General features: G+C 43.2%; 1 protein-coding gene and 1 long non-coding RNA gene across 6 annotated transcripts in view; one reads left to right on the forward strand and one right to left on the reverse strand.

Annotated features, from left to right (window-relative positions):
- TRMT9B (tRNA methyltransferase 9B (putative)) overlaps positions 1-25,807 on the forward strand; it is a 65,751-nt gene that overhangs the window by 12,719 nt on the left and 27,225 nt on the right. For 2 of the 4 annotated variants that reach the window (XM_067722096.1, XM_067722095.1), the window contains exons 2-4: positions 9,909-10,087; positions 22,568-22,765; positions 24,776-24,901. The gene's annotated coding sequence lies outside the window, so the exon portion shown is untranslated. The remainder of the gene's footprint in view (positions 1-9,908; positions 10,088-22,567; positions 22,766-24,775; positions 24,902-25,807) is intronic. The other 2 variants (XM_067722098.1, XM_067722097.1) reach the window with 2 other exon arrangements.
- Positions 1-25,807, reverse strand: part of LOC137216174 (uncharacterized) — an 80,009-nt gene continuing 54,202 nt past the window's right edge. Inside the window, exons 4-5 of one of the 2 annotated variants that reach the window (XR_010939623.1) lie at positions 13,091-13,137; positions 12,221-12,678 (exon numbers count right to left, since the gene is read on the reverse strand). This is a non-coding gene — a long non-coding RNA (uncharacterized lncRNA). Of the gene's footprint in view, positions 140-12,220; positions 12,679-13,090; positions 13,138-25,807 lie in introns of those variants that run through there. The other variant, XR_010939622.1, reaches the window with a different exon arrangement.

Raw genomic sequence — 25,807 nt, forward strand, 5'->3', positions numbered from 1 at the left:
CAGAGAAACTTCACCCAGGCTCTTAGGAGGTGAGGAACATGTGCTCAATCAGACTTCCGAGCAAACTACTTCTTGCCATCCAGTTGCATGTGGGTTCAAGACTTGGATCAGAGGCCAGAGAATCCAATGAATGACAGGCCTGAAACCAGAGAAAATGTCGGTCTTGAAGCTGTAAGGCTTAAGCCTCGGATGAAGTGAAGTCAGTTTGCAAACAAACCAACCTGGGACCAGGATGTAGAGAGGAGGCTGCTGCCAGAGCCCAGAGCTGGAGGGGACCTGCCCTGGTTTCAACTCTGCTCCAGCCTAACAAGGAAAAGCCAGCTGCTTTCGGGTCTCTGCCTCTGCCTTTAAGTCCTGATGTCCTTTTCTTCCCCAAGGTTGCTAATTAAAGAATAAAATTTTAAGTGGTTTCTTGAAGAAAGAAAGAAAGAAAGAAAGAAAGAAAAAACCTTCATTATCGAGGCTCTCCAACCTTCTACCATTAATTTTTCCTACTGCAGACACTGCCCGGATTCTCCAGGCTGGTTTTCTCTGCAGAAAGCTCTTGAGGCTTTGCCTCAAGTTGCCAGAAATGCAGACCTACCTTTTCTTGTTTTGCTAGCGAAGAATGTTGTTCCTATGTGACCATGAAAAACTGGGCCAGACCATCCGCCATTCCCTTAAAAAAAGCTATATAGACACAGGTGCACACCTGTATTTATGCAGTAGATGTAGAAACCTGCAAGGGGAATGCTGAGCCAGACATTTTTAAAGTAATTTATGATCTTTTAACTGATAATTTGTCTATTCTGCTTGTTAAAATTTAGGCCTCTTGAGATGCATTGGCAATACGTGCATGCAGAAGCTTTTTATTTTCATTAGGATGATATATTTTGGTATACATGGATGGCTTTATGTATAACATACCACTTTAGGATGATAGTGAATGTTTGAAAAGCAGAAGCTACTAGAAATCCCACCACTTGTGCTGTTAAAAGCAGATGACTGTTGCTGTAGGCAAGACATGCCCTGTTAACTGTCAAGTGGCAGACTTTTAACCACATGTTTGGTGTTTTGAGTGACTCCCAGTGCTCTGTGTATTATGATTCGTCCTTTAAAACAGGAAATTGAAGAATAATTGAATATTTTTTAAAAATGGAGGAAAACGATACGATATATTTTGACATGGAAATTTTTATTACAGGTAATAGTAACCATTAAAACATTTATTCAACTTTTTGAATACTTTGTGTACCAACTCATCTGGTTAAAGTTGTGACGACTTTAGGTAGATCATGGATCTGTTTATCTGAACTAGACTGCAGTGTGGCATGGTGGACCTCTGGGCTTGTAGAATCAGCACAGGTGGATTCTAGTCCTTCAGAAACGAACTATATAGTTTTATTTACTCATTGGCTCTCAAGTATTTATAAGTGACACCAATGGCATGATTTTCACTTACTGTGACATAGAGCTTGAACCTCAGTCCACACACAGCTGGTATTTTCCTCGGCCTGACCACGCCAGCATCACATTCTTCCCTCTCCGCCCTTACATCCTGCAACCATTTCCCTTCAAGCCTTCCTCAGCATCCTGAATTCTTCGCTTGAGCAGCACATTAGCTGTTTGAGGCCTCTTGGCTGCTGGATGACCAGTGGCTTCAGAAAGACTACATTCTGGTCCACGTGCTAATGGTCAGTCCCAGAGGTGCCGGCAAAATGACCATCCTGTGGAATTCAACTGTAGTGTTTCTCCAGGGTGGTGTGGGCAGGAGAACCCAAGAGACCTTTGTGATAGAGTGTGTCACACGGCAACCAGGCTGCAGTGGGTTGAGAGGAGAATGAAGGACGAGGAAGCCGGCGGGGCTCACGGACCCCTCTTGAAAAGGAAAGAGAAGTGTAAAGCTTGAGGGCAGAAGGAGGGTCTGGGAATGGCATGCTTTGTGTGTGGTTTTCTGTTTCTGTTTAAGCTCTGTGTCTCCGCCCGCTGAGGAGAGGAGGCCACGGGGCCAGAGCCTAACGCTGGGATGGAAAGAAGAGGCTATTGTCCCCGGAAAGATGGGGTCAACGGAGGAGAGGGGCTAGCCTTGACAGGAGTCTGATGATTCAGAAACAAAAGGGATGTACAAGACTGTGGGGTAGTAAGAGGGAAACTGAAGAAATCTACCTTTTCTTAATGAAGTAGGAGCAGAGTCAGCCTGATAAGGCACCCTTTTGTCAATATCTCAGGCTTTCTGGGGAAATTGAGTTAGGTTCCCAATGTAAACAATAAAAGTGAAAGCTTTTTATATCTATTTGCCCATATTTGACTTTAGTTTTCTCATGCATGAGCTGTGCAACTTCTCATTTTCCATCAATTTAGGAGGCCATCAAACAAAGATCTGGTGATCGAAGTAGACTATTGACTGGCCTTTCTAAGGGGAAAGCCACTTCTAAAAACTCAAGTCAGTATTGTCCTATTTTTGTTGTTATTTAAAAACTATTTATCAAAAACATTGTATTTCATCCTTATTTTTTAATATTTCACATTTCCACATCATTGGAATTGGGGTACATCTTACAGTTGATGACATAGCATCACCCTTCTTGGTAAAATAAGTGTGCCTATCACAAAATAGATGGTGTCTTCGTCCGCATGGTTGCCATGACCAAGTACCGTAGACTGGGTGGCTTAAACAACAGAAATTTGTTTTCTCACAAGTTCCGGAGGCTGGAAGTTCCAGCACAAGGTTGTAGCCTGTCTGGTTTCTGCTGAGAGCCCTCTGCTTCCTGGCTTACAGATGGCCACCTTCTTACTGTGTCCTCACATGACCTTTCCTCTGTGTGCACATGGAGAGAGAGAGCCCTCTGGTGTCTCTTATAAGGACATTAATCCTGTCAGATCAGGACCCTACCCTTATGACTTCATTTAATCTTAATTACCTCCTTATAGGCCCATTTCCAAATATAGCCACACTGAGGGTTAGAGCTTCAACATATGAATTCTGGGGGAGATGCAAACACTCAGTCCATGAAGATGGCTTCCTGGATTCCATTAAGTGTTGTATGATCATCACCAAGAAATACTTCCATCTTGCCATAGGTGCTTTATGTTAAATCTTTTGTCTTATTTAAGTTTTTTTTGGATTTTATACAGCAGGTTCTTATTAGTTACCTATTTTATGCGTATTAGTGTATGTATGTCAATCCTAATTGCCTTATTTAATTTTTAATTTAGAATCAAACTGTATTTAACTTGTTTTTTTAAGTAGACTATGACGAAACTCTGTGAAGGTTAAAAAATGGTATTTATAGTTTTAAATTAGACATGATAGACTGTATCCTTACAGGCTTACTGCTGAAGAAACAAACACTGTCATAAAATAGAGTATGAAAACTGAAAAAATTAAACTTTCCAAAACAGTCTGGTTTATTCTGGGCACAGACTTAATCACTCTTGCTGCTAGGAGAACTACAATTTGCTGCCACAGGAAAGCTTAAAATGTCAAACATATTCTTATAAAACACAATGCAAGCTGCCTGCAAATCAGACCACTTTTTTTTTCCACCTGGCATAATTCCTCCTTCTACGCAGCTTTCATAACTGTGGCACTTACTTTGAATTGAAAGCCTCAGGTGTGTGAGGTAAACGCTCAAACCCCGCTACTTGCACTGGTTGGTTTTCAGAGGTGTGGACTGCTACAGACAATGGAGAGAATTACGAGATCTGAGCTATCAGGAAGGAGCTCAGTAGAAATGAAACAGAATCAGCACTGATGCGAGCACACAGCAGGGAGCTGAGGTCAGTGGAGCTCTGCCTGAAAAACCAAAGGCTGACAATCAGAGGGCCAGCACCCGAGGATGTAGCAGGAGGCCACAGGTCCAGCAAGCCTTTTCCAGCCTCCAGATCATGACCCAGAACCAACACAGCCTGAGAGCCATCAGTACAGATAGCACCAAACTGGTTCATCCAAAGCTGACCCCTCTACTGACCCGAATGTCTTTTTCTCCATTTTTTAGGTAGGCTTCCAACAGATTTACTTGTCTGATCTCTTTTAAGCCCCAAGCCAACGAAGAGCAGCAAATTACAAGGGAGAAGAGAGAGACAGAGTGAAAAGTGACTGCCCACGGCAGGGTAGGGCAGAGAAACAGTCAAGATGCATTCAAAACCTAGTGCCACTTAGCGTAAATGCAGACACTCTGTTAGGCTCTGGAGAGCATCACTGCTCTATAATACTTTGTCATAATTAACTCCTATGTTATCAATTTTAAAAAATGTGTTACATAGGCTCTTTAGAAAGACATAAGGGAATTCCCTGGCGGTGCAGTGGTTAGGGCTCTTTGCTTTCACTGCTGAGGGCGCAGGTTCAATCCCTGGTTGGGAAACTAAAATCCTGCAAGTCGTGAGGCGTGGCCAAAAAAAAAAAGCCACATATACATAAAAAGATTGTGGTATATGTTAGAAGGATTTCCCTAAAAGTGATTAAAATAAACAGTACCTTGGTAATGAAAAGGGTCAACCTCAGCTATTTCTAATGTTCAATTATGTGACCTAGGTTTTTATTAAAATCGGTCTAAATTTTGAGTTCAGTGTCTGTCTATTTAGCACAGGGCTTCCCAGACTAGTACAGGAGCTGGATGGTACATGCTAATACCACCCACCCTCCCAAAGTAGGAGCAAGATGCGGCGGGAGATGGGAAAGCACTCTGGCTTCTAGAACAAGCCATCAGTTGGAAATGAGTGGAGCCCGTCTGCCCGGGAGTTGTCCCCTGGGGAGGTGCATGGGGCAGGGGGAGGGTGGGGGAATAACGGCCTCATTCCTCCAGATCAGAGGAGCAAAAAAATAGAGGTTACAACATCATCTCGTTTACATTTTTCATTGTCCCTTTCAAGTTTTAATTATGAAATTATAATCCAAAGGCATTTTAGGATTAGGTAGCATCATCGTCAGTACAAGCACCAATAGTTAATACTCCTGAGGTATGGGAAGTATAAGTAACAAAATCCAGGTAGCATGAAAATAAACTTTTTCACAGTACACAAAAAACCGGATTGAGAAGCAGAAATCTTCTGCAGATTTCGTGTGCAAACACTGCTTAACTGTAGGGCACAAGGTAAATCAGTTCCTGTATTTGTTTTCTCTCTGAAATGATCATCTAAAGATACGTACAGGGCCCCGAAATCTTCCACCAGTTAAATTAATCACTAGTGTGTTGAGCAAAAGCACAAGTAAAAAACCATCCAGGACTTTAGGAACAAGCGTGTTCCATGAGGGGATGAGACAGTGCAGGAGTTTAGGGCTTCAAAGCCACGTTCTTTACTCCTGTCCCACCCTATCGCTTCCACACAAAGACTGAGCCCCAGCAGAACACAGGGAAGTCAGAGAGACGATGACAAGTGTTTGGTCACCTCGGAGGTTTTTCTTGTAGTAGAGCTGACATTAAAATGACTTTCTCTGTTGGCATTTGACCAACTCAAGCCCACATCATTTCGATTATTTCTTAAGTTTTTGCCCCTAATGCACTATACCTAAGTGTATGTATCCTTTCTAATTAAAGCAGCTATTTAAAATTGGTAATTTCTAGGGAAGGCAAATTCTGAATTTAAAATTTTTCTTGTTAAGAATGGAAGCTGTCATTCCCACGGTAGAATAACAGTCACTAATCAACTTAGAAAGCCAGACCAGTACTAAATACATTTTTAGAACATTGTCTTTATACTGTATTGTGATTATCCATATGAAAGCAATAACTGGGACTAAGCTATTAACAAATTATGAATTTCTTTTGAAGCACTGTTACAAGTTTAGTTTACCACCGTCAATGTACAGGCTGAAGGACTTTGTGATACGGTTTCTAAAAAGGGACACAACACCATAGATGAATTTCTATTTTATTTATTTATTTTTTTGCGGTACGCGGGCCTCTCACTATTGTGGCCTCTCCCATTGCGGAGCACAGGCTCCAGACGCACAGGCTCAGTGGCCATGGCTCACGGGCCCAGCCGCTCCGCGGCATGTGGGATCTTCCCGGACCGGGGCACGAACCCGTGTCCCCTGCATCGGCAGGCGGACTCTCAACCACTGCGCCACCAGGGAAGCCCTGAATTTCTCTTTTAAATGAGATGCTACCCAGATCACAAACGACATACATGCTAAGGGACTATAAAGGTCTGCAGAATTATGTGCCCTTCCTGGGACGTGGCCTGTTCGATAAGGATGAGGTCAGAAGGGGAACAAAGCGGGCAGAGCTTCCTGATTTTTGTTCCTTTAATCTAGAAAGCCATGTGTTTGCTCTTTGGAATTGCTGGAAAAGAAGAATTTTCCTTTCATAAACAAATATTGATCCTTTAGCAATTTCTGATTTATCTGTCATAAGGAGCTACCATAGCTCTTTTAATTAATTACCAGAGTCTCTTCATGTTCTCTAATCTGAGGTCTGAATGTTTACAGAATGCAGTCAGGGTAAGAGGAATCCTAGTGATGTTGCGAGGTTCGAGCTGGAGTCCACGTGGACTGGGTGTTCAGCTGCCCATCCCCCCAGGCGGGACCGGTCCTTGGGATGAGGCGCACAGGCAGCCCAGGGGGTTCGACTCTGAGTCGCTCACAGGAGGCACCAGCAGGGCACCTCCACCTCTCCCAGTAGGTTTTATGCAATTTAACAACGTCGGTTAATTACGAGAAGAGCTCAGGCGTGATGAACAGAAAAGACGCCCTGTATTAACTACCCTGGCCTGGCCTGAGCAGCGTCACAGAGAGAAGCAACCGATCTGCAGCCCTTCAGAAGTCGTCACAGAGGCATCTCCTCCTCACACACTTAGGAAAACCAGAGTCCCTCCCTCTCGTGGTTACACCCCGGCTTCCATCCTGGGCTCTGAGACAGAGCTGCCTACTTCTGTGCCCACACAGGCTTGTAAGTCTACTTTCCTGTTTTGTGTCATTTATATATAAACACACACACACACACAGAGAGAGAGAGAGAGAGAGAGAGAGAGAGAGAGAATTCCTTGAGATCCTAGGCTCCCTCGCTGATAGTAAGCATTCCTTTTTAGCCCCTTCCTGGGGCCCCTCCAATACTACTTAGTTTTTTCCAGGTAAGAAAACCGTATTTTCTTATATATATTTTGTACACACACATTGTATTTTACTTATGTGAACAAAATTGTATGTAAACAACAAATTTACTCTGTTCACTTTTGTAGACATGTGCTATCGTTAAACAGACCAGTCTGTTCTTTCACTGTCCTTGAACGTTTGACTCTGTGACGTCTTTTACGTAAGCCTGTTTTTCCTCTGTTCGCGCTATTTCTACAGTAGCGCCGGGCCGACCTCTATACTGTACTGTATTCTCCGTCACACACAACAGTACAGACAGAGTGGTTCTAGCAGTTGTACTCCACTTTATATTGTACCGTTATTCCAGTTCCCTCTTTTTTTGTTGTTTTCGTTTTGTTTTTATTTTTTTTTAATTGGAGTATAATTGCTTTATGATGTTGTGTTAGTTTCTGCTGTACAATGAAGTGAATCAGCTATATGTATACATATATCCCCTCCCTCTTGGATCTCCCTCCCCCCTCCCCATCCCACCCATCTAGGCCATCACAGAGCACTGAGCTGAGCTCCCTGTGCTATACAGCAGGTTCCCACTAGCTATCTATTTTAAACATGGTAGTGTATTTATGTCAAACTTAATCTCCCAGTTCATCCCACCTTCCCTTCCCACCTTGTGTCCACACACGTCCGTTCTCTACATCTGAGTTTCTATTCCTGCCCTGCAAACAGGTTCATCTGTACCATCTCTCTAGATTCCACACATATGTGTTAATATACAATATTTGTTTTTCTCTGACTTACTTCGCTCTGTATGACAATCTCTTGGTCCATCCACGTCTCTACAAATGACCCAATTTCATTCCATTTTATGGCTGAGTAACATTCCATTGTATATATGTACCACATCTTCTTTATCCATTCATCTGTCGATGGACATTTAGGTTGTTTCCATCTCCTGGCTATTGTAAATAGTGCTGCAATGAACATTGGGGTACATGTGACTTTTTGAATTATGGTTTTCTCAGGGTGTATGTCCAGTAGTGGGATTGCTGGGTCATATGGTATTTCTATTTTTAGTTTTTTAAGGAACCTCCATACTGTTCTCCCCAGTGGCTGTATCAATTTACATTCCCACCAACAGTGCAAGAGGGTTCCCTTTCCCCCACACCCTCTCCAGCATTTGTTTTTTGTAGATTTTCTGATGATGCCCATTCTAACTGGTGTGAGGTGATACCTCATTGTAGTTTTGATTTGCATTTTTCTAATAATATAGTGATGTTGAGCAGCTTTTCATGTGTCTGTTGGCAGTCTGTAAGTCTTCTTTGGTGAAATGTCTATTTAGGTCTTCTGCCCATTTTTTGATTGGGTTGTTTTTTTTGATACTGAGCTGCATGAGCTGTTTGTATATTTTGGAGATTAATTCCTCGTCTGTTGCTTCGTTTTCAAATATTTTCTCCCATTCTGAGGGTTGTCTTTTTGTTTTGTTTATGGTTTCCTTTGCTGTGCAAAAGCTTTGAAGTTTCATTAGGTTCCATTTGCTTATTTTTGTTTTTATTTTCATTACTCTAGGAGGTGGGTCATAAAGATCTTGCTGTCATTTATGTTAAAGAGTGTTTTTCCTATGCTTTCCTCTAAGAGTTTTATAGTGTCCACTCTTACATTTAGGTCTTTAATCCACTTTGAGTTTATTTTTGTGTACGGTGTTAGAGAGTGTTTTAATTTCATTCTTTTACATGTAGCTGTCCAGTTTTCCCAGCACCACTTATTGAAGAGGCTGTCTTTTCTCCATTGTATGTTCTTGCCTCCTTTGTCATAGATTAGGTGATCATAGGTGCGTGGGTTTACCTCTGGGCTTTCTATCCTGTACCATTGATCTATATTTCTGTCTTTGTGACAGTACCATACTGTCTTGATTACTGTAGCTTTTTAGTATAGTCTGGAGTTGGGGAGCCTGATTCCTCCAGTCCAGTTCCCTCCATGGACCATTATTCCAGTTCATTCTGTGGACCATTTTTCCAGTTCCTTCCATGGACTATTATTCCAGTTCATTCTGTGGACTATTATTCCAGTTCTTTCTGAGGACTATTATTCCAGTTCATTCTCATGGCTGCGTGGGTGCAGGGCTTTTTGCTGTGAGCCTGTGCTGCATTGGTCAGATCTTGGGCTGATGTCTTCTGGTCTGTCTGACATGTTTAGATGTCAGGGAAAGAGAAGAGTTCACTGCCCTGACCTGGTCTTCTTTGAGCTTTGCAATGTATTCCAATGTGTTAGATGTTTCATGCAGCTGTCAGTATTAACATTGCTCCACAGATTAGGGTCTTAAAAATATCCAGCCAAGTTTAAAAAGTATTAGCTACAGAAAATTATAATTTCATTTGGACCTGGAAATAGGAATTGGCACCAAAGCTTTTTATTTGACTGTCAGTCACTCCACACTTTCCCAGGCTCAGTCTGGGTGGAGTGATAGGTTTGGGGACTGTGATAAAAAGACATTCGAGTCTGGGATAGACTGTCGATACTTGAAAGTTATCTTGTGCTCTTGGGATGTTAAAGCACATTTCTATTTGAAGAATCAGAGTCTTAAAAGAGGAAGGGCACTTTAGAAATGATCTCTACTTCTTTATATCTAAGTTGAAGTCACATATACCAAGAAAAGCTAAGAGACTTGCCCAAGGTCACATGGCCAGTGACGACCTGGGCCTATGTCATCTCCCAATACAGTATTTTTTCATCACATCAAAATGCCCCGAGTTCTCCTTTTGAAGTTTTATTTGTGAAGTTTAACGTATTGGTGTTTTGATTTTTAAACTGTGTATTTTATTGATTGAATAAATGTAAAGGAAGAACACACTTGTATTTGTCTTCCCTACTCTCACACTGCTTCACTTCTGCTCCCCAGATGTGGAGGTTTCCCATACGTCTGAGAGTTCTGCCACACCAGCCAAGTGTCCTACAATTTAACTCAATCCTGACATCATCCACCTGCAAATAGACTTGGACACCACAAGTCAAGGGCTCAGTCCCACAAGATTGCTACCCTCCTGCCACACACACACCCCCACACCCCAGATGCCAATGGTAAGTCCAGGTTGTCACCTGTGCTCTGACGGACTGGTTAATAAATCGGGGGTTCCCATGACCCCCTACTCAGATTAGATTAATTTGTTAGAGAAGCTCACAGAACTCAGGAAAATATTTTACTTACTAGGTTACTGGCTTGTTTTTAAAAGGTAAAACTCAGGAACAGCCAGATGGAAGAGATGCGTAGGGCAAGGTCTGGACCTTTCAAGGCCCCAAGCTTCTGTCCCCTTGGAGTCTGAGGTGTGACACCCTCCTGACATGTGGAGATGTTCTTGTCCACCAACATGGAAGCTCTCCAAATCCTATCCTTTTGGGTTTTTAATGAAGGAATGATTGATTAAATCCTTGGCCCTTGGTGTTTGAACTCTCTGGAGATCTGGGGGATAGGCCTGTAGGTCCAACCCTCCAATCACGCACGTGGTTGGTTCCCCTGGCAACCAGCCCCTTCCTTAGGGGCTTTCCAAAGGTCACCTCAGTAACAGAAACTCAGGTGTGGTTGAAAGGGGCTGGTTATTTATTAATAACAGAAGACACTCATTTCGCCTTTATGCTCTTGGAGCTGTTTCAGGAACTGAGAAAAAACTAAATATTATAACAAAAGATGCCCCTGTGGCTCTCATATAGGAAATGATAAGGGTTTTAGGAGCTCTGTGCCAGGAACAGTGGAGGAAGACCAAATATATATTTCTTAATATAAATTGCAATATCACACTGACTGGCTACTTACGGATAACATGCCCTAATGAACAAGAAAAATATGGAGAAACCCCCACTGACTAAAATTATTAAACAAGAAAATGGGGGGTAAAGCACAAAATGGATATTGCTAAGAATTTCAGAAAGAGAGCTTTGCAAACTTCAGCTACATATTTTCCCCTTGGATATATTTGCACGTGGTTTTAACTTTTATATATTGTAAGCACATTTTCATGACTAGAATTATTTTGGTTTTTTATGTTCAAATTAAATACTTCCTATTCATTTACCCAATTAAGATGATACGGGTGCCTGCTGTACGCCAGGCTGTGTTCACAGTGCTGGGTGTATAGGTCAGTGAACCAAAAACACCTGGTTCCATGGTGTCTACAAACCAGTTAAAGTAGACAGGCAATAAACAACTAGAGCTGGTTGTTGAAATGACACAGCTTCTTGTTTTCATTTCTTGCACGGAAGTGCAGGAATACAGTAGTATTAGTCAACATCCCATCAGGAAAACAGAAACCCCACTAGTTATGTTAACAGAGGGAATTTAATATAAGGAGCTGGTTAAACAGGCATTAGAGGACTGAAAGTCATAGAGGGAACAAGTAACGTAGGAATTGTCATCCTGTGCTGGGGGATCCAAGAGAAGAGAATGGGCTTTTCAGAACCTAGAAGCTTAGAGGAGGGGCCCCTGGAGCTGGGAACCAGCCCTCAGAAACTCAGAGAGGACCCATGGAGTTAGGACCCAGACTCTGGGAAGGAGGTGCTGGCTAGCTAGTGCTGTTACCTTGAGAGCTCAGACGGGGGGCCCTGAGGGGCTGGGAACAGATCTCTTGGCAGGAGTGCTGCCTGGCTTGGAGGTATCTCTCAGGGGTGGGCGAAGGGCTGGTGCTGGGAGGGTGGAAAAGAGCTGGGAACTGATTGCTCCCGGAAGCAAATGGTGCTGTGGGGTGCAGGACTGTTGCCAGGTTACACTGGCAGGAACAGGAAGCAACCAGAAAGGGGCTGGTCCCTCCTCCTTCCTCTCACCTACCGGACTCGCTTTGGTGTGGTGTGCTCTGTGTGCAGAGCCACTTGGCAAGGAAGAAATATTGTCTGCAGAGCCCCATGCCCACAACACAAGTTGTGGAAAAAGGGGGTGCAGGGACCACACTTCACAACAGGCAGGATCCCAAAGACGTTAGGGGGCAGTTACTGTCATGGGCTGAAACTACTTGCTACGATACCCAAGCAGGACTTGCAGGAGAAAGGGCAAAAATCTGTTAAAAATTACCATTTTAACCATTTTTAAGTGCACAGAGCAGTGGCATTAAGTACGTTCACATTGTTGGGCAAACAACTTCAAGAATTATTTTCCTCTTCCTAAGCTGAAACTTCCTAAACAGTAACTCCCCTGCTCCTCCCTCAAATTCCCCAGCACCCCCCAACCTTGACCACCACTCCACTCTCTGTTTCTATGAATCTGACTACTCTAGAAAGCTCACAGAAGCGGACCATCCAATATTTGTCCTTTTGTGTCTTACATCACTTGACATAATGTCTTCAAGGTTCATCCATGTTGTAGTGTGCGTCAGACTTTCATTCCTTTTAAGGCTGGATAATATGAAATCTGGTTTTGTGACCCTTTAGGCCAACATCCATGTTGAAGGACTTGAACACTGGGGAGATGACTGATTTACAGAGATTGTTTCTGGTGTGCTGTGGATAACCCCTTTCCCTGCTAACACACACACACACACACACACACACACACACACACGGCTCTTGGGGGAAGAGAGGGAAATGTTTGTTCCATCCTTGAGTCAAGTGGCAGCGCCCCTAGGAAACGTGACAAGGGATGGTGAAGCACGCTGGGGTAGCAGCTGGGAGCAATATTCACCCCAGGCCTGAAGGGGAAAGGGAAAAAGACTAGTTACTTGGCAAGAACTTTGATCTCTGGAAAGAGCAGCCCAGCAGAAGTTGTGGCCATCAGGAGAGAAACAAAGCCACTGTTAAACCCAGGCCCTTGTGGGAGGGAGTTGGCATAATAAATAAGTTCACCTCTGTCTCCTCCCAAATCCTGCTTCTGCCCTTCATTGGCCCAAACCAGATGGAAGCCTGAGGGCAAAGCAGAGCCTCCTGGAGATGGTGCTAGGAGAGGGTGTTGCTAACAGAAGCGTGGTAGGCAAAGCAAGAAAATACAAATCCAGATTGAATGTTTACCCCATCTAATTCCCCTCTAGCTGCTCCCCCTCCATGATGAAAAGGGGCCCCAGACAATCAACCTTTGTATCCCATCGTGGGCTCAGGGTTTACTACCTCTGCTGGTCGACTGAGCACTCGGTCATGGGGGCAGAAAGATCAGCCTGGAAAAAGGATCATATTATTGAGCGCATATATAGCCTCCATCCTTGTCAACGTGGCAGCCCAAGGAGTTCATGCACCCAAAGAGTCAAAGCTCTCGAGTGGTGGAGAAGGAGGCTGTGCTGGCCATCTTATATCCTCTTTTTTTTTTTTTTTAAGATGTTGGAGGTAGGAGTTTATTTATTTATTTTTGCTGTGTTGGGTCTTCGTTTCTGTGCGAGGGCTTTCTCTAGTTGTGGCGAGCGGGGGCCACTCTTCATCGCGGTGCGCGGGCCTCTCACTATCGCGGCCTCTCTTGTTGCGGAGCACAGGCTCCAGACACGCAGGCTCAGTAGCTGTGGCTCACGGGCCCAGCTGCTCCGCGGCATGTGGGATTCTCCCAGACCAGGGCTCGAACCCGTGTCCCCTGCATTAGCAGGCGGATTCTCAACCACTGCGCCACCAGGGAAGCCCAGCCATCTTATATTCTTGAGTTAAAGATTCTCACACGGTAGAGCCATTCTGAGAGGTCCATCCATTCGATTCTTCCCCAAACTGTGTTTCTCTGTTACTAACAGGCCAATCCGGCAGCCACTACATGGCGTGAAGCGCGTCATCTTGCCAGACCTTAGCTGATCTGTGGCCAAGCAACGTATGGCATCTCAATTCTGGCTGGGCCACCACTGAGTCCAGACTCTGAGGTACCTGATGGGCAAGCTCCTCGGAGCCCCTCACTTTGGGCAGGTTGGCACAGTGAATCCAGAACCTCTGGTAAGGGCGCCCATATGGGTAAATCTGGTACAATCTAAAATTATATTTCCCTCCTTTTGGCAGCCTCCCTCAGAATCCACACGTGTGGACATTTACCCCAGCTCTTTGTTTTCTACCTTCAATGTCTGTAATTCTCCTGGTGTGTAAGCCTTCGGGGTTTGACTTCGTCTCCCTGGGCCGTGCAGGAAAGTGACTGGGTACAGACCTGGGGACAGTGAGAGGTGGAGGGAATGTACGTGAGGAGGGGGCCAACCTATGTCCCTCTTACTAGAAACCCTCTCTGGTGGGGGAACTGTAGGGCCTACAAGGAAATAAGGAGGTGCTGGATCCATTATTTCTCAGTCCTGTTTTCAGGGCCCAGTCTATCCCCCCAAGAAACGTCCTAACTTTCTCATAAAATACTTGGTGACTCTGTGAATGCAAGTAATTCGGCAACCCACAAGCTCTAACTTGGAGATTAATTTTCAGCTGCTTTAGCTTCAAGAGATAAGAGAATCAGGCTTAAGAATGAAGTAATTTGAGTTTGTTTTACTCTTTCTTAAGCTCCCTGAATGTCTTATCTCCCTTCTGGAATTCCTTATCTTCTCTGTACTGTTCTCAGGGATGCAGAGTTGGTCCCCACAGCCTTGCCTCTTTAGGCACCTCATTCCTATGACCACAGGTGATTAACTGATTTAGCCTTTTGCTACTGTAAGCCATTAGATGCCCGATTCCCCTTCTGAAACATTAATGGTGGTTTTCAGAATCTTTGTATCTCTCTGAACGGACTGGACTGTAACAGCTACTGATATTTAAAAAAAATTAGTCGAGGGCTTCCCTGGTGGCACAGTGGTTAAGAATCCACCTGCCAATGCAGGGGACACAGGTTCGAGCCCTGGTCTGGGAAGATCCCACACGTCACACAGCAACTAAGCCCATGTGCCACAAGTACTGAGCCTGCGCTCCAGAGCCCATGAGTTACAAATACTGAAGCCCGCGTGCCACAACTACTGAAGTCCAAGCCCACGTGTCTAGAGCCCGTGCTCCGCAACAAAGACAAGCCACCGCAATGAGAAGCCCGTGCACCGCGACGAAGAGTTGCCCCTGCTCGATGCAACTAGAGAGGGCCCTGCACAGCAACAAAGACCCAACACAGCCAAAAATAAATAAATTTTAAAAAATTAGTTGAAGTTTTTAATTGCAAGCAGCAGTAATTAATCCTAGGCATCTTAAGTAGAGAAGAAGAATTTCTGGAATACACTGGGGACTGCACGAAATCCAGAGAGTCTAGGCTGGAAAATGGGTACAAACCAAGACCATCTGTAAAAGACGTTGCCAAGTTCCCACTGGAGCCTCCAGGGGAGGGTCTGTCCTTGCCTCCTCCAGCCTCTGGAGGATCCAGGAGTTCCCTGGCTTGTAAGCATAGCTCCGACTTCTAGCCTCCAGAATTGTGAGAAAGTAGGTTTCTGTTGTTTAAGCCACCCAGTCTGTGGTACTTTGTTATGACAGCCCTACCAAACTAATACACCATCCCACCAGGTGAGGGAAGCGGGAAAACCTCCCTGCTTCAGTGGCCAGGGAGAAAGGCAAGGCCCTGCACCTCACCAGTGCTGCACACTAGAGGCTGTCCCTAATCACAAATACAGCTGGATGTGAGGCAGTCGAAAGACACAAGGCAATGGCCACCAAAATGCTAGTACTGATGTGTTTCTGTATACCACAGAGTAGACACAAGGGAGCACAAGGCAGTGAATCCTAGCTGGGGTCAGGAAATATGACCAAAGCTGAACCTTCAAAGAGAACTGTGTCTGGCAGGTGGGCTAGAGAAGAAAGGTAATTCCAGGCAGAGGGAAGAGATGAGCAAAAAGCACGAAGACCTCAAATGTCTAAACCGTTCAGAGAATCGCAAGTCACAAAGGTGACACCAGGTAAGGAGCTTGTGCCTGAGTGTGAATCAGCTAAGTTGATGGCCTTTTTGGGGACTGGCACTGTAGGGCACAGGGCATGGAGCTGGGGGGTGGGACATCACAAGGGACATTGCTGGGGGTGGGCTGGGGTCAGACTGTGGAGGGCTTTATGACCTGTTGAGATATTTGGACTTTCTCTTTAAGTCTGAAGAGAGGGAGCAAGACATGACTGTGACAGTGCTGTAGAGGATGAGCTTCAGGACACAGAGCTGTGAAGGCAGGGAGATTGGTGGGTTGGGAAACCACTGTATTAATCTGCTCTCCTAAACCCAGTTCTTTTTTTTTTTTTTTTTTTTTTGGCTGCGCCTCACGACTTACAGGATCTTAGTTCCCCAACCAGGGATTGAACCCGTGCCCTGGCAGTGAAAGTGCCGAGTTCTAACCACTGAACTGCCAGGGGATTCCCTAAACCCAGTTGTCTATTCCAGTGTTGGTTTGTGACAGTGTTTTCATCAATCTGTAGTAAAATGATAACTTTTTTTTAAAAGGTAAATTTTTCATAAAGCTGAATTTTATTTAATTTTAAAGGACTTCTTCAGTTCAAAATTATGACCTCCCAACATCTGTGGGGATAAACGGTTTATTCATCAATGCAATCATGGTGTCAGTGAATAACAGGTTTTTTAAAAAAATATAGGTGTGTGCTAGCCTTCAAGTGAAGAAGCAGCTGGTCTCTCTGGTTCTCCAAATGTCCCTTTGAGATTTTCCGGGTCCGTGAAATCCACAAGAGTGTGACCTCCTGGATTACTAGGGGAGGGCTTAAGCTCAGGCTGAGGCAGCGGGGAAGGAGACGGGGAGACGCATAAGGGGAATAAGACGGAGGTGGAATCTACAGGACAACATACTTGACAGTCCAGATTTTACTGTACTTTGCACATGGACTCTCTTCCTGAACGTCAAATATACAATCAGATTTTTTTCAGTAATATCCCATGAGTGCCTCTTTTGGGTCAATTGTATTATAAACGTATTTTATAAAATACACCAATATATAATTCACTCTCACATTTCTCTCCTTAATTCCATTCTTAGAATAACCATCACATGATTTATAGTTTTACGGTTGACTACATGGGCTTCCCGCAAAAGCTCCTTCTTGAACAATCATTTGACAAGAAGATTCTAAAATGACCATGAGATTCCTTGTCATGCAACTTGCCGAAAGCTTCTTCCCTCAGAGGAAAGGGGATGGGTATTGTGCTGCTTCTCTTCTGGCTTTGCCTTTCGTGATATCAGAACCATCTTCTTCCCAGCTCCTGTTCTGGGAGCCTATTGCCTCGACTTTAACACAGACTGAGAGCTGGTTTCATCAAATTGTCACGAGCGGCAAATGCCGGAGGGCGGGAAGCTGGGGGTTATATTCTCATTTGTTTTAAATCTCATAGTTGACTTTGTTCTTCTCTGGCATTCTCTAACCTACACAATCAAGATGAACTGTGACAGAGTCACAATGAATATGGCCCAGCCAGTGCCCACGGAGAAGCAGCCCTGGATAATAGATCTCATGATCAATATTGTGCTTCCTCATTTCCTACTTTTTTGTATTCTCCACCCGGAACAACCGCCCGCCCCTCACACAGACACACATTCCTCGCCTAGATGTTACCACCTTCATTTCCTTTATTTAGATTTTGGCGATACTATTCTACTCTGACACGAAGCCAATTTAGACACACAGTCTTCGAACATTTTCAAGAAAACCAAGTATTCTTTCGGACTATTTGATCTTTCCCCTAAAAGAACCCCCCTCATTTTGTCCACATTCTTTCCACATATATTTACTCCAGGGTAACCTTTCAGTCCCTGTTGGGATGACAGAGAGGGTCCTATTCTCCCAGTGCTACATATGTTGTTATTTGAAAGCCCTGAGTTTGTTCTGCTCATAGGATTTCAATTGGAAATGCCAGCTGCCCTGCTCCTACCATTTCTACTATAATCTCTGGTGCATCATTAAGTGGTTCTGTGTAGCATAGGCAATACTAATTAGAACAGCACCCTGGTTTACATGCCTCGTTATTTAGAGGGAGTAATACTCAGAGTTAAAGGATCACTCCAAATTATATTTATTTTATTTTTATGGCTACGGCTGGTCTTAGCGGCAGCACGCAGGATCTTCATTGAGGCATGCGGGATCTTTTGTTGCGGCGTGTGGGCTTCTCTCTAGTTGTGGCGTGTGGGTTTTTCTCTCTCTAGTTGAGGCGCACAAGCTCAGTAGTTGTGGCGTGCGAGCTCAGTAGTTGTGGCGTGCAGGCTTAGTTGCCCTGCGGCATGTGGGATCTTAGTTCCCCGACCAGCGATGGAACCCATGTCCCCTGCATCAGAAGGTGGATTCTTTACCACTGGACCACCAGGGAAGTCCCCGCCCCAAATTATAAACGCTGACACTGCTTGCTACCTTTGCTGCTCTATCAATAAATCATATGCTTGCTCCCTATGGTGTCATTCAACCGTTAGTCGGTGTCACTCTCGTATTCACCTGTAGCTTCTGGAGAGTGAGCACCACCCATCTCTGTTCTCAGAGCTACCAAAAGCAACAGCCGCCTAGTAGTTTCTCAGTCGGTATTTCTTGGATTCAGTCTAATTACTCTAGAACCCTAATAGCACATGGCTAACCTCTCCTCTAACATGTATTGGGGCTGACTATTGGTGACTCATGGTCTCCTAACCTCATTTTTTTTCTTGCTCTGCACAATCTCTTGATTTAATTCACTCCCTTTCTGTGGTGGGCTGGGTTTTAAATTATAAATGCTAACTGCCTCCGGGTGAAAAAGAGTTTTTAATAAACACCTTATTACCTCTTCACTGGACCAGCCCAACAACTTTAATTTTTTAATTGTGCAGAGATTTTTCCATGTAAATAGAAATGATCGTTAACTGGTTCCTTGCCTTTGCCTCTTGGGTCCATCCCCTGGACCAGGCTGGTGCTCAGGAGATTCTGTTTTTTAAGCTATTTGAGTCAGACCAAACTGTATTTGGTTGTGTCTGAACACTATATGCCTTCTCTCTTTGGGAATAAATGGTAAAAGTTAAAAAAAAATGTCACTGCCAAGTCCTAGGATAATGATGATTTTTAAATGATTTCTAATCCAGTCTGCTCCCCTGAGCTTCATATCCTTCTTACTTGGTTGTCCTTCAGATACCACAAAAACAATACGTCCAAACCTGAACCCTCCCTTGGATGTATTCCCTCTGACAGTGAACTGTAGCACCATCTAAAGGGCCTTCTTTTTTACTCTTCTCTGCCTTTCTTCACATATTTTTACCACAGACACCGATTGAGTGCTGTGTAAATTGCAATACTCAACAAGGATGCAGTGATCATGAGATCCACTGTCCCTATCTGGAAAATGTTGCCGTCAATTACAGAACATAAGGAATATATACAAACAGCCCAGGCCATACTATAAAATATAATGTGTTACTGATCACTGTGGCAATTCCGTTACAACACCTAGTCCTTCTTATAGCCTCTTTCCTGTAGATGCATACCTCTTAAGGAAACTTCTCTGGCTGTATTCACATGCATTCCAAAGGAAGCGTTTGTCACAGTTTATATATGGTCATTACCAAAGTTTCCTTCTGTTTGCCTTTCCTTCTCACTCTCTCTCTCCCTTTATTTTAGGATGCAGGTGGTAGATCTTACAGGACCAGCCTCATCAGTATCACTGCTTCCTCTTCAGTGTGTTCTTTGCCTTAACTCTTCATCAGTCACCAAGTCCTATTAATGTGATGCTCTCTCCTTAATATCTCTTGTATTTTCCCCCTCCTAAGCATCCTTGATATCATTCTTTGTCTAAAGTATTTAACTAGGTTCTTTCTCTGTGAACCTGTCCAGGAAATACTAGTCTACACTCTTGCCATAGATTTCTGGAAACCAGATCAGATTTTGTCATTTCTCTCATTGACATAATTCTATGGCTCGCCATTATGTCCAGGATAAAATCTAACTCCTTAGAAAGCTAAACTAGGTCCTATGTGGTCTGACTCCTACATACTCTTACAGCATCACCTGTCCTTCCTCCCTCCCTCCCTTCCTCCCTCCCTCCCTGTCGACTGTCTAGGTAAGAGTGTGAACTCTGGAATCTAACCTTCTGGTTTCAAATCCTGGCTCTGCTATGTGACCTTGGAAAGTCACTTATGTTCTCAGTTTTCTTGTCTATAAAATGGGGACAAGATAGTTCCTATTTCATGTAGTTATTGGGTAGATTGAATGAGTTAATATATGTTAACTGCTTATAACAGGCCCTGGATGGTAGTAAATAATATATGTTGTGTGTACATGTATGTGTGTCTTGCTATTACTGTTAAGTTACTTGAAGTTCATCAAAGATTATAATTAGTCTCATTTCTTTTTTTTTTGTATATGCTGCTTCCTATGGCTAGAATCATCCACTCCCACTTTACCTGACTTACCCCTACTGTCTTCGGAGCTCCAACTTGGTTGTCAGTCTCTCAAGGGAGCATTCACATGCGCCCCCCCGCCCACCGCCCACCCCCCCATCCCCCCCGCCAGGCTGGATGAGTTGCCTCTCCTACGTGCTCCTATAGCACCTGTGCACACCTGGATCATAATATTCATCATACCAGATGTGGGCTCTTGGCATTTGTGGTCTTAAATACTTGTGATGGCCCAAAGGTCCATGAGGTAGTAATTTGTAATAGGTTTATTTTATCTGTTAATCTTTCTGTCTATCAATCAATCAGTCTATCTATAGATCGATAGACAAAATAAGGCAAGGCATAAGTAGCTTGGGGATTCAGAAGCTCAGAAGCTCTCGGGATGTATCCATACCGATAGTGAAGGTTCTACCATATTTTAATTTTCTATTTCTTTGTATGTTTCCCGTATTAAATTTTGGATTCCTAAACTGGGGGACTTAAAAAAACCTTTATCCCTAGTGCCTTATATTTATATAACAGAGGTTTAAATAATATTTACTGAGTGAATGAATGTGTATTTTTAATTTAATAGATTTTTACCCCCAAACTGACTTTGCCCCTGAGCCACAGTTTGAGGTGCTGACCCTCTTCCCAGGAAAATATACACACATGGTTAACCTCAAAATTTCAGAAGGTTTGAGTCACCTTTGCCCTCAAGGACAGTTTCCCATTTATTCAAGGAGAAAGGGAGGAGGAATGCATTTTTTAATACTAAATACTCCAGAGATGTATGGCTGATAAAGTAAAAGGACTCATTTGAATTCAATTTTTTAAAAGATAGATACTACCCTATTTTGTCTTTGCCCAGCAACTTCTTGGAAAAGTTAACGTGATTCGTTTTCAAGAGAGGCAAATTTGGATCATAATTTAGAAAACTTGTAGAAAGTCAATTATCTTTATAGGTGTTTGGGGGCTATGGTTTGGGGATATAGAAGAAAAGTTCCCCACCCCTGCTTTCACCCGAGTAGCTCACACATGCCTGCTGCACTATCTGAAATTCTTTTCATTCGCTACACTTTGTGACTAAGGCTTGGAACACTCTGTCCTCAGTGGCATATCTGAGAGGGTGAATGCATTTGGGCACTAATGCCTGAAGGAAAGGTGCTTAGACAGCCAGGATGGCTGGTGACAAAGCAGCCCCTAGGTCAGGGCAGGAAGGGTGAATCCCAGGGGACAGCCTTTAGCTTTGCCACTAGCATGGAGGCTCAGACGACAACATCATCTTCTTTATGATTAAGGCAGGTTCTAAAATTGCAAAAGGAAAGATGAGATCTTTTGGCTAGTAGCTCTTTCAAGACTCTTCCTAAATGTTCTTCCTAAAAAGCCAAGCTTTGTGGCTCTCAGTGGTACAGATTGTATACCTGCATATGACTGAGAGATGTCTCACAGGTGTGAGAGATAACATGTTAAAATGTATATGCATATTCTGAAGACCAGACAGAAGCTTTCCAAAGCACACCCAAATCAGTGCTTCTTAAAGAGGGACCAAGAGTGGGGTGGATGGGGAGCTCGGGGGAGTTCGGGGACCATCCTGAGAATCACTGTAATAAAGGGGTACAGTTCGTGGCACTGAGGTACACACACGAAGGATGTGAAGACTGAGGAAAATGGTTGAGAACCACGATCAAGATTAAAGTCCACGGGCCTCATTTACAGGTAAGGAATCAGGGCCCCAGGTGTTACAGGATGGGCTTTTCCTACCGCACCAGACATCTCTTCAGACCTCATTTTACATCCTAAGACCTCTCCATTACAAAGTGCTTTCTGTCATACAAGGTCCTTTTTTTTTTTTTTAAAAGTAACTCAGAGTCTTTTGATGAGCTTCATGACAGACCTGCTCTATTATGAAAAAAGAAAAAAGTAAATGCGAACAACGAAGAGTAACTAGGAATACTTGTCAAAGGGACATGGAAATAGCTGATGATATGAGCAAATATTGAACAGTTAAATTGTACTGGAATGACTTAATAACATTTAGTCGTATCTCTTAAATAGTTACATTTAACTAAACCACTGCATTCAAAGTTGACTCTCAGTGCTTGTAACTTTTTGAGGAACAAGATGAAATCATCCAATTTAATTTTGGGAGCAAGTACTGTATGTTCTACAGAAAGCTGAGGAATTGATTCAGAAACTACTCTTATAGTTCTGGTATGTTTCATATATTAACAGTTCTTTCTAATCCCTTCTTCTCTGGGTAATTTATGCATCTGTCAAGAGGTCAACCTGGGCTGTAGCTGGTTCAATATTTTTATTATGTAAAATGAACTTTCGTATTTGTTTTTTTCTCTAATAGGTCCTGTATTCCCTTCAAAGGCTCATACAGAGTGGTCTGTCGTGTGAAGGGCCTCGCTATTTGATTCCACTCCTACTACTTTGCATTTACATTACACACTGAGAAAATTATCAACAACAACTATCACTCTCTGAGGGTGGAAACTGCCATGAATCACAAAGACAAGAAGTAATTTTCTGTAATCACAAGATGACTCAGGTTAGTAGCTTTCAGCTATCCCAGCAATTCACATAATATGAGCGCATTCGGGAAACCTAATTAGTCCCAATTCCTTTCATTTAAAATTTATGACAATGTGATATAAGGTAAGCTGGAGTTTATTGTGTTTTATTAGAGAACAAAATGTTTTTCTAGGACTTAAGCATATTGTGAAATGATAGTTTCTGTCATTCAAAAGGTTGCGGTATAATTTGTACTTGAAAATAATATGTAGGTGTTACATTTGAAGTATCATATATTAAAAGGTTTAAAAATAAACCTATGTGTTTTATAATGAAGTCTTTTTATAATGTAAGCAAAGTCTTTGAACTGTCCAGACCAATTTGTATTTTCACTTTAGAATTATAGTTTGAATCTATCTTTGAGATTTAAAGCAGTTCTATTCTCTTTTTTAAACTATTGTGTCTTCTATGGCATTTATAACAAGAGAACAATTTACAGTTATTTATATTTGTTTTTAGTTATAAAAATGTGACTATTGTGTGTCTAGGGTATATCTCTGAAACAGGCCTCTGCAAGGGAAGGAAATTATGCAACACAAAACACAACCGGGAAAGCTCCGTCTTAGCCCTGCTTCCTGAGTGCCTCTTGACTCCTACCAGGGGATTAATGATTTATGACCGAATATCTGAGGACCAGTTTATCTGGAAGAAAGCACTGTGGTCTTGCATAGGGAGCTAAGGAAACAGCTCACTGATTCATTAGTTCTACAGTTAATTATTGAGTGAAGGCACTATGATATATATAAAAGAAAGATCAAATTTCAGTTCTGCCCTCCAGGAGCTTCTAATCTAGTTGGGAACATATACAAAGTTGAGAGTTCAAGACAGTATCAGGAGAAATGCTCTAAGAGTGATAGTGACAATAAATATGCAGTATATAGAAATACGGAGAGAAATTATTACTTTTATGGATAGCTATCCTTAAAGTCTTTATGGAGGAGAAAGAGGCTGAGCTAGACTTTGAAGGTAAGATTTTGGAAGGGAAGCATTTCAGATGAGAAGGAACAGCCTGCTGGCTTCAGCAAAGACCTGAACGATGAGCTATAAACAAGCCCCACTCAGGGAAAGGTGAGGAGAGGTCTTTGGGTAGAGCTGAGAATTCGAGCTGTGGCAGTTATAGGACATGGCTGGAAAGCTGGACTGGGACCAGGTCATGGAGGTTTTTGAATGCCAGATGGAGGAGTGAAAGCTTCATCTCATAGAGGTCTCCTGAAGGGTTTTCAACAGAGAGGGGAGATTATCAAATGCACATTATAGGAAAATTATCCAGCATCGGCATGAACTAGAGGTTCTAAACTGCTTTTCCTGGGTTCATGGAGGGAAATTACAAGTTACAGCCATCAGGCTGAGAATAGCACACATGCAACGTGGTCTTTGCAGTTGCCTTTTACTATAGGAGTGTATGGTGTCTCCGCCAAGTGAATAGTGATTGAAAAGGAGTATTGCAACCTCCCAGCATTACGGATATATTAGAGGTGACGGGTGTGAGAAGTGGGAGGAAGGCAAGGGGGACAGAGAGACCAACTAGAAAGCCGTAAGAACAGCTCAGATACTAGGTTGTGGCAGCACAGAAAAGAAAGACGGACAGGTGGCAAAGATGGCAGCACTATGACAACAGCTCTGATCTTCTCTTAGTCTAGCATGGGTTCCAATAGGACATTGCATCCCACCATGTTGTTGCCAGAGGGCTCCAACAGGAGTCCTTTCATCTATGTGTGGCAAGTCCTCTTGGGACTCTGGTGGCCACAGCACATCTCTTCCACTGTGACACCCCCTGACGTCCACGTGGTGATCGTGAAGATGAATTCAAGTCTGAAATAAAGTGCTTTGCCTGCAAACATCAAAACAAACGAGGAGGGATTTGTTGGGAGTATACTAAGTAGCTGATAGAACAGAAGAGCTGCAAACCAAACCTCAGCAAAGGTAAGACTTAGGAGAAACTGGAGGACATTTCTTTAGTGATCTGACTTCAACTACCTCTTGTCAGTTTCCCAGGGGAGAGAGAATGATTGTCCTAGATTAGGTCATGTGTCCACCCCTGTCCTACGTGACTGGCAGGCTCCAGCATCACTCGAAGTCCAAAGAGAGGTGCAGTTCCTCAAAGGAAGAGTGGGTAAGCAGAAATTTTAAAAAGTATTTAATCTCTGAAATGTCTGGGATTGTAAATAATGGTCATAAGTGCTTGGGCTCAGGCTTGGGGAGAGATTAAGTATTCCCTCGAATCTTAGATCTCCAAAATTATTTTTCACTACTACCTTTGACAGATTCTCTTCTTTTTCAAACTAATGTCTTACTGTTAAATACACACACACACAAGTTGACAGAAACCGCTTCCAGCAATACCTTGATGCCTTCACGCTTTCAGGTCCACAGATATTACTGTCCTTTCTCCCTGCCTCTCTCCTTTCCTTCCCTGGCTCACAATATTAAATTAAGTTTAAAAAAGTGGGATATAGAACTGTATTCTGTTTTCTCCCAATTTTGTTCTATCTACAGTAAAAAGTATTAGTATTTATAAAGAAAAGACAGGACAAACTCACATGGTAACAAGTTATCTTCTAACAGAATATGATTAATAGTTTTTACTTTTTCATTATCTATATAGATAATCAAGATCCTTTATGATGAGCTGTTTGTTCCCTTGTTTTTGGCTTAAAACATGTACACTGTCCATCCATAAAGGGGAGTCACTCAGGGACCTGGGCTGATGTTTCCACGATCACAGAGACACACACTGGCTCATAGAGCTTCTGCCCAGAAGTGATTCACATCTTCTCTGATCACATGTAATGGTCAAAGCAAGCCCCATGGCTTTGCCTGAATCAAGCTGGGTAGACAAGTGTTATCCTAGTTACATGCCCAGAACAGGAAAAACAAACATCTGTGACCTGTTACTGACCACCCTGTGGCTAGAAGCAAGAATGCTGACGTTTCTCTCTTTGCTCCTCTCTCCATGGAAAACACACCAAGCCACTGACCTCTCCTATTAACTTCCTGTCACGTTCTCTCCTCTTTCCTG

Source organism: Pseudorca crassidens, chromosome 21 (genome assembly GCF_039906515.1).
Source record: "Pseudorca crassidens isolate mPseCra1 chromosome 21, mPseCra1.hap1, whole genome shotgun sequence".
NCBI classification, from domain to species: domain Eukaryota; kingdom Metazoa; phylum Chordata; class Mammalia; order Artiodactyla; family Delphinidae; genus Pseudorca; species Pseudorca crassidens.